General features: G+C 45.9%; 1 long non-coding RNA gene across 1 annotated transcript; it reads left to right on the plus strand.

Moving 5' to 3' along the window:
* The first annotated feature begins 1,055 nt into the window (after positions 1-1,055).
* Positions 1,056-6,183, plus strand: LOC140844455 (uncharacterized). The gene is made up of 3 exons (XR_012122793.1): positions 1,056-1,620; positions 4,771-4,936; positions 6,008-6,183. It is a non-coding gene; the product is annotated as an uncharacterized lncRNA (long non-coding RNA).
* Positions 6,184-9,506: the final 3,323 nt, after the last annotated feature.

The following is a 9,506-nucleotide window of genomic DNA, read 5'->3' on the forward strand; positions in this document are numbered from 1 at the left end:
CACCTGCTGTCACGGAGAAGACGCTGGGGCCCCCTGAAACTGAAATTTGGCCTTACTTGAGGCAGATACATCCAGCTTTAAATCCCAGATTCCTGGAACTGACCACAGCAAGATGGAGCCCAGTGTCCTGGGTAAAAACCCAAGGGGTAAGGAGACATTTACCCAGTCTGGAATAGTCCTTGAGGTGTTGCTTTTTCTTTCATGAACATCTCTAATGATTCTTTCTTTGACAGGAAGGACTTGGGGGAAGTCCCTCTGATTTCCCCCTGCTGACACTGGTCTGTTCTGGCCCCTTGGCTTGTGTGGGCTTCCTGAAGTCTCTGCCGCTGTAGACCAGCGGGGATCTCACTTTCTATTTACTCAGGGTTAGAGAAAGAGAGGAAAACCTCCATCTATCTGGAAGAGGCTTAGTATATTTTTAAGCCTGAGGCAAAGGGGATGTCATTCATCATAACCACCCCTCTGGCAGGGAGGCAGGGAGAGGGTAAGAGAGAGGGTTCAATCCAGGCGACCCGGGTTTTAGCTGTGGTTCTTGTTTAGTGATGGTTCTGCCCTAGCTATGATGATAAGCAAATTATTTATCATGTTCTCACCTTGGTTTCCTAATCTGGAATGTAAGAAAATGTTTTTAAATAATTTTCAAAATGAGAGTCTCACCTTGTAAAATAAGAATTCAATAAGTAATTTATCAAGAAATAGTTAAATGAATAATTTTCAGTGATCATTCCATATCCTCTTGGCCTGCCTCTTGCTTTCAGCCACAGCCACAGCGGATGGTTCCTGGAGGCTCAGGCTGGCCTTGTCTTGACAGTGCCCCACCTCAAGGCCACTCTGCTCTCTGCCTCCATTTCTGGCTCCATCTTCCCACCTCACAACCTCAAATTCAAGAAAATGAAGGAGCCAATTACCTCTGCCTCCCTCAAAAGTCACTAACTGGTTCATGATCTCAGAGTAAGTAAAGATTTCTTAAACACAACAAGTTAAAAAGCATTAACCATTGAAAAGATTAATAAATTAAACTTGAGTTCCTAACAAGATATCATTAAGGGAGTACAAATACAAATCATGAACTACATAAATACATTTGCTAAATATGCATCAGCAAATATCTGGACTTATATCCAGAATATAAAAATAACTGCTTAAAATCTATAAAGAAAAAAAATATATCAACAAGCCAGTGTTTTTAAGAAATGGACAAAATCTTGAACAGTCACTTGACAGAACAGGATATCCAAATGGTTAAGAAAAATGAAAGTGCTCAGTGCCTTCAATCATGATGGAAATATGAATTAAAACTACAATGTGATATTGAGATGCATAATCTAAATGGCTAGAATTACAAGGTGAACAATAATAAGTCTAGGCAAGGATATAGAACAATCAGTCTCATAGATTGCTGGTTGATGTGTAAATTGGTACAATCACTTGGGGAAACTGTTTGGTAATGCCTACTATAGTTACCTATGTTTTTCTCTATGACCCAGAAATTCCACTCTTGATCTAGACCCAAAGAAATGATTGCTTATATCCACCAAGATACATACAATAAAGTCTAAGCAACATTATTTATAAGCTCCAAACCAGAAACAATCCATATGTCCTTCAATGGTGGAATGGGTAAGTTAACTGTGATAAAATTCATTTAATAGAATACCATATAGGTGTGAAAAAGAATGAACCAATACCATATAAAACAACATGGATGAATCTCACAGACATAATGTTGAGCAAAAAAGCCAGATACCAAAGATTATATATTATATGACACCATCTAAATGGACAAAAGAAGACTTCTATCTGTGGTCATAAGTCAGAATAGTGATTATTTTTGGAAGGAGTGTTGACAAAAATTTTCTAGCTTCATCTTTCTGGTGGTTCCACAGGCATATAAATATATAAAATCCATTGAGTTATACACTTAAGATTTGTGTATTTTACAACATGAAAGTTATAGTTCAATTTTTTCTTAACATACCATGCTGTTGCAGGTCACATGCCCACCCCTGAATCAGAAGGGGATTCAGTGACTGGTGGGCTTGGGTCATCTGGTTCATCTCTAGGGCTGGGGATAAAGCCTGCCCAGGACAAGAGTGGACAGAGGAAAGGCCCTCAAGATGGGATTGGGAGGTGTTTCTGGAAGATAGAACAGGTGTTCTAAGGGAAACAGACAACTAATATCCAGCAGCCAAGAAGGAGGTGGGCCTCCCCATGAGCAAGCAGACTAGGGAAATCCAGTCTTCAGGGAGACAGAGAGAAAGAAAGAGTAGAGAGACGCATGCAGAGTAAGGTTGCTCCTAGCTTTCCAATTCCTGATTCTCCGTCCGATGAGTGAAGCTACACTTCCTATTTTGGGGCTTGGTAAGATTCCCCTGTATCTATGGGGGAACTTTGCATTCTTTTTGGCCATCTGGCATTTGGCACCTCATTCTGTTGTTCGCGGAAGTTCCCTACCTCACAAATCTTGGTGCAGGGCCAAGCTAGCTCCACTGAAAATGCTAAATACTCACTTTCCCAGCCTCCCTTGCAGCTGAAATACAGATGGATGATGTAGGCTCTGCCATGGAGATAACTCTGCTCCTGCATCTGTCAGGAGATAACTCTGCACAGCAGGGACCACAAGGCACTCCTTCTGGAGGATGGCCCAGCAATGCTGGTGCAGTCCAGTGCTCGAGGCGTCTGAGGAGCATACAGCATGGCCTGTACCCCATACTGTGGCCTTCTGTCCTCACACACCTTTGCCCAGCAAGGCTCCACCCCCAGGGAATATCCTTTCACTGTTCCTTTTCAGCTGATATCAGCCAGACTTAGTTTATGCTGCTTGAAACCAGGAACCCTAACCCGTAACAACATACTTCCAGAGAATTCCCCTTTTAATTTATCCTGCTTTGCAAAGGTTCTGCTACTTGCAAAATGGAGAAACAAAGCCTGAATCTAAAGGAATAATTCTACTATATGAATTTCCCATGCCATCATCACACTAGGAAGATGTTTGGTGTCAAACAGGCCCTTTACCACCTCACAAATTACACACTGGGAGGAATGGGAATATGCTAACAAATACGTGTGGTTTGCTGTTAGGCCCTCAACTTATTTATGTTGAGCTCTCAGATGCCCATGAGGTGGCACTGTATTAGTCTGCTCTGGCAGACTATTACCTAACAAAATACCAGACACTGGGCAGCTGAAACGACAGGAATTCTCTCACAGTTCTGGAGGCAAGAAGACTAAGATTCAGGTGCGGTAAAATTTGGGTTCTGGCAGTCTCTCCTCCCAGTTCACAGCCAGCACCTTCCTGCGCTATCCTCACATGGCCTTTCCTCTGCACAGGGAGACAGAGAGGTCTCTGGCATCTCCTCCTCTTCTGACTAGGACACCAGTCCCATCAGATAAGGGTTCCACCCTTACAACCTCATTTCACCTTAGAGGCCTTGTCTCCAAATAGAGTCACATTGGGTGGCAGTATATGAATTTGGGGGATGCAATTCAGTCCATAAATGGTATTGTCCCAATATTTTAAAAGAGAAACATGAGGTCAAAACATTGTCCAAGATTTAAATAAAGCCTTTGTACTTTCCAGTCTCACTTGTGGTCAAAAGTATCAAATCCTAGAAATGCAGACTTGCGAAGCATTAGAGAAAAGCATGTGGATGATACAGGGTAGTAAGAAATGAACGAACCTGGGGTGAAGTCCAGCCAGAGGTCAGCCCTGAAGCCAGAGGCTGCAATAGCCCAGATCCCCCCACTGGCACCCGTCTGAGATACAGCTGCATCTGTGGCTGGCATGCTGCTCACCCCTGACTCTCACCTTCTGGGCCCTGTGTTTGGGCCCTGGCTCTCACATTCCTTTGTGTGCTGGCAGAAAACTCCCTCCTTGACCAAACTTCAGTCAGGGTCCTTCCAACCCTCTTCTCTACCAGGCCTCCCATGGCCTGCTGAGCCCAGTTTCAGTGAAAAATCCCGCTAAGGCAGTCAACAGGGAGCCCCCATCCTTGATATCCAAGCAAACGCCTCTCCCTCCACCTGCACTATTAACTAAGTTCATCCACTCCTTTGTCCTGCCCAGTGGCTACAAATCCCCATCGCTGTATTAAAAGACAAGTTCAATTTCTCTTACCCACAGCTATAATCATGAATCAAAGTCTTCCTTCCCGTTTTTGACGAGTGTCAGAATAGTTTTCTGTAACAGTTTATTACGGGCAAGATCTGCATCTCACATTTCTCTTTACGTATCTCCAAAGTGCTTAGCGTGTGACTCAACTGGTACTTTGTCAAAAGGCAAGTGAATGGGTGGGTGGGTCATGGACTGGCTATGAGAAAGAGTAGCAGGAGGGCCCAACCTTGGAACAGAAGGATGGAGGAGGGCAAAGGGGAGGAAACTGGGAGCCCAGCACCATGTCACCTTATACTGTCAGTTTGGGCCACTTGAGGAGCAAAGGGCCCCAACCTTGATGGTCCCTGAGCCCTGGGTCAGGCCTGAGGGCCTGAGGTCCAAGGGCAGCACTTGGCAGAGGGACAGACACTGGATGGTATTAGTATAAGGCTGAACCTCTGATCCTCGATCTCTCCATGTATGAAATGAGAGTTAACAGCAGCCACCCCACAGGTGCAAGGGCAAAATCATTGAAAGGATTGCTCTTTTTTAGTAGTGTTTAATTATTGAAAAGAATAAAAATGCTTTCCCAGGTAGAAATAGGGAGCTGGGCTTGGGTGCCTGTCTTTGTTTATTTTGCTTTTATTATGCTTTCTCCAAATGCACACATCTTTCAGGACTATGGAAATTCGAAAAGTAAAACGACAGCTGGGTATAGCTGGTGCCTAGAAGAAAAGGAGTGCTCCGATGTCCCTGGCAGGCCCACCAGCCTGGGGCATCAGCCGTGGAGCCAGAGGGCCAGTACGGAACTGAGCAGGCTGACATGCCACCCTTCGGGGGAGGGTGAGTTGTCCAAATTAGTGACCGGGGAGTGTGGCCAGCTAGGGCACCTTTTGCTTGGTCCTTCTTGCCACAGGTGGTGGTCTGTCCTGGAACTGGTGAGTGGTGGGGAAGTGGCAGCTTGTTCTCTGGGCAGATGTAGGCCTGGCCATCGGGCAGGTGGCCGCAGCAAGGTTACGGTGTCTGACCAGGGGTCCGGCCTACCGCTGGGGCTCGGGACACAGTCAAATTTGCAGAGGAGGGCTCTGGGGCCCACATGAGGGGCAAAAGCAGCTTCAAGGCAAGACACCAGTCCTGGGCGCGGGTAACTGACTCACTATTTGCGGAAAAGAGAGAAGCCAAATAGAGGAATGGGGGACAGAACCGGAGGGCAGAGGGAAGGAAGGGGACCCAAGGGACCCTTTGGGAAGGGAGACCAGCAGGCAGCGCCCTGCCCCTGCCCCAGGGCCCGAGTGTCTCCAGGTTTAGTAACTGTCATCTTCGTTGTCATCTCAGCCAAAACACTGCTTCATTTCAAGGACATTTCAACCATTATTTTTAAAATACACACATTCCTGTTGTAAGGTAAGTATTCTCAACACCCATTTACTGAAACATCTTTTATCACCACAACACTGAGATTGCATTATTATCTCTCTTTCACAGACAGGGCAAAGTATTTTCCTGGGGTATCATTTCCCAAATTGTGGCTCATGCAATGATAATAATAGTGCTGAGACATGAGGGGCGTACAATTAAAAAACACTTGCATCCAAATATGTTTGAGAAATAATGCAGATCACCGTCTTCATGAGCGTAGAGGTGTGAGTCAGAGAGGCCTGGGTCTGAGGCCGGGCTCTGCCAACTACCAGCTGTGTAGCTTGAGCAGGTACAACCTCAGATGCCTCATCTGTAAAACAGGAATAATAAAACACCTACTTCATAAAGTTATTGAGGGAATTCATGTTATGAGACAAAGAAGCTCTCAACACATACCTGGTGCAAGAAGAGTCCTGAGTAAATGTGAGCTCCTACCGGCATTTTAGCGGGTTAGATATTGTTAACATCTTAACCTGGTCCTGTAATTCTTTTTAGGGAGAGATCAATTTCATTTAGGAAAACACTTCAATGAACCTCTTGGAGGAGCGGGCAGAGGCGAGACTCCAAAGTTAAAAGACAGCAAAAGCCAAGACCAAACCTGGAAAATCCAGCTGCAAAGACCAAAGTCCCGTGGTGCAGAGGGGGTGCCCATGGGTGGCCCACGATTTCCTATCCAGGTGGGTGTTAAAGCAAAGAGGGTCTGGCCATGGGACAAGTCCCCACCTCCCTTTTTTTGGCTCTACTCCACCCTGTGCACACGCACACACTCATACACACAACTCCCCTCTCAGGCCGAAAGCTCCAAGTCCAACTGAGTGGAAACCCTACTGATCAAGTGTCCATTCTTCCTCTTCATTCCTGAATTTATTTATAAAGGAACATATTTCTATAAAGTTTAAATGATACACAATGAGATGTACTACTTTTGAAACCAGATTTTTTATTTTAAAAGGAACTGATGTAAAAACTGTTGAAGACTCAACTCAGCCACTGCCAACTCCAGGAAGCCTTTCCTGGCCACCCCTAAATTAGACACCCCTCTTCTGAGCTCTCAGAATGCCCCTCGTACCTTTGCTACTGACTGAATTATCCATGTGTTTGTGCCTGTTGCCTTTAACCAGGCACCAAGCTCCAGGTGTGCAGGTCCCCAGCACCTCCAGCCATAGCTGGCAGGCAGGACCCTGGCCAACAGATCTGGGAATCTGGACATCTCCCCAGGAGGAGGTCCCCTGACAAGGGAAGGGTGGGGTCTGAAATGTCCCCTGCCTGCCCTGCAGGACGGGTGCTCACGCAGGGCACCTTCCAAGACTCAGAGCTGCATTCTTACTACATCCCGGAAATCCCCTGGTCGGGGGCTTTTGGGGTAACATCCAGTATGTAAATGCACAGGGCCAGGTCCTAGTGAGTGGCAGCAACAGGGCCGTGTGTCAAAGTTCCACCGGCAGCAGAGGGCTTTCATTAGTCATTTCAACGCTCACAGCTGTAAGGAATCTGGCGAAGTTTGATTTGGCTGCGGAGACTGCATTTTCCACTCGTGGGCGTCTTGAACACTTTCATACTGAAAAAATAAAGAGTCAAGGCAGTCGTCATAGTCCAAAACGGGAAGCCAGAAATTGAAAGGCAGCAAATATAATGGAGATGGGCCTGGACTTGAGTCAAAGATCCAGTTCCCACTCCGGCCCTGCCACCTGTGGTATGTGAGGCCAGGTGCAGGCCAGGCCCCTGCTCCCCACCCCCACCCCCCACCCGGCTCTCAGGACCCTTCGTGCACATAGAGACGGAGACTGGAGAGATCACTGAGTCAGTGGATGTGCACTCCTGGGCAGACTGCCAGGCAGCAATCAGAGGTTGGCATTACTTGGGGCGACAAAGGCAGAGACGGGGTTCATAGAAAAGAGAGGAGGGTGAAGGCTGGGGAAGAGGCCCTGAGGGAACCAGTCTCCACCCCTCCCTGCAGCGGGTGGAAGACAGAACAGGAGGAAACATGATTTGCTCCCGTGGTTGGGTCTGGGTCAGGAGGCCAGGACTGGTTTCCAGTCCTGTCACTGCTAACTTCACACTTTCTAAGATTTTTTTTTTTTTAATGAGATTTATTTTGAATACTAAAGGGCCTCTACTGGTAACTTTACCTGGACTCGTGCCTCCCCTGAATTTGGCCTCAGTTTGTTCATGTAAGACAGGATCCAAATGCAACCTGTTCTTTGACAGAGTCGTCATGCGTTCTTTCTCCCTCATTTTTTCCTCGTGATACATTTATGCAATGGAACCATGTTTATTGAATGAGCTGCGTGCAACGGGACGCAAGTAAGACACACATATTTTTTTCTTTGTTCCTTCAATGCCACTATCTGGATTTGCACTTTCCCTGCCCTTTGGACAAATACTGAGCAATGCCATGGATTTTTGAACCACTCTTAGCCGTGAAACAAAGAAGCCCTTTGTCTTGGCCTTGAAAAGACAAGTCTAATGTGATAATCAGGACTCCACTCAATGCAAAGCTTCCCTCTGGCTTTTCACTTCAGGCTTGGAAATCCACAGATCCAGTGAGGACATGGACTTTGTTTTCCCTGCTCAGCCTCCCTTAGCAGCTAATTCTCAACCTCAAAGCTTCAGAGAGAGGGAACTGAGGGAAAGGACACAGCTGTTTGTGGCTCTTACTGCCACCACAGTCTCAGCGACCTCTAGGTTTGCAAAGTTCAAACACTGACTCCTCTAGGGCTGCTTTTGGGAACATTGCTGTAAGAAGACACGGCCACCAGGTGGTAGTAAAGGCCTTTTTCTTTGGCAGAAGAGCCTCCTATCAGTTTCAGGTTCATGTAGTTTCCTGAAAGCTAAATATGCTTTCCCTCCATTTAAAAACAAAACAAAGAAAGTAAATACCTAAAGCTACAAACAGATCATCTTGACTAGCATAAACTAAATATAATTTTTAAATGATACAGAGATTCTTTGACCAATCATGAGTGACACTCCTGAACCTTCTCTTAGGCCCATCTCTAAATTTCCTAGTAAAATCTGGTTTTAGCAAGAACCATGCTAAGTTGCACCAGAACCCACCACCCTCCATATCTGGTCAACACAGGTCTCTGATCAGGTCACTCATCTTCCAGCATCCCCAAGGTAATGAATGTCTGGTCACGTGGCCTGCCGTGAGCAAGAATCCTGTTAGATGGATTTAGCCCAATCTTATTCCTGTTGTTCCCTCTTAGCAGTTTTCCATCCACTGACTCCCACCTGCTCCCTAGTCATAAACTCCCCCTTGCCCAGGCTCTATTTGTATTTGAACCCAGTTTCCTCCCCTACTGTAACACTCCACTGCAGTAGTGCCTATATCAGTCATGAGGGTCCTGAACACACACACACACAAAATAGAATGTTACTCACTCATGAGAAAGAAATAGGAATTGAACTCTTTGCTATCATGCATAACTTTATTTCCCTTTCCTTTCCATCTCTTTAATTAAAACACATTCTTCAAGACTCTGCTTGAATCCCACCTTCCTGCAAATCTTTTCCTGACCTCCCCCACAGCACACAGCACAGCTTCTCATATACCTGGTACTCAGTGGCAGTTTGATGATTGACAATGATGATCAATGATTTGATAATTGTTCGGCAATTGTCAATCTGTGTGGCACTGTGACCGCTGGGTAAGGCGCAACCACAGTGGCCAGAGAAATCTTTTAGGAATGGCTAGGCTTTGAGCCAGGTCTTGAAGAAAGTGTTAGCTATAAATGGCCGAAAGCACATGGTATGTGAAGGAGAGCACCCTACATGGGATGAAGGAACAAAGACACAGAATCAAGGTAAAACAAAGCTGCACCATCTTCCACATCTCTGGCTTTAATGTTATGTTTTTTTCAAGTCTCTGCTACTTAGAAATAGACAGTTCTGGGTGAAACATCTCTGTACTTGCTCCTTTATGCCATACTTATTTTCTGTGTCTAATTCATCATTGTGTCTCCCACAAGGCCTTGCTCATAGAAGACACTCA

The sequence above is a fragment of the Manis javanica genome, chromosome 11 (genome assembly GCF_040802235.1).
Source record: "Manis javanica isolate MJ-LG chromosome 11, MJ_LKY, whole genome shotgun sequence".
In the NCBI taxonomy this organism is placed as follows: Eukaryota; Metazoa; Chordata; class Mammalia; order Pholidota; family Manidae; genus Manis; species Manis javanica.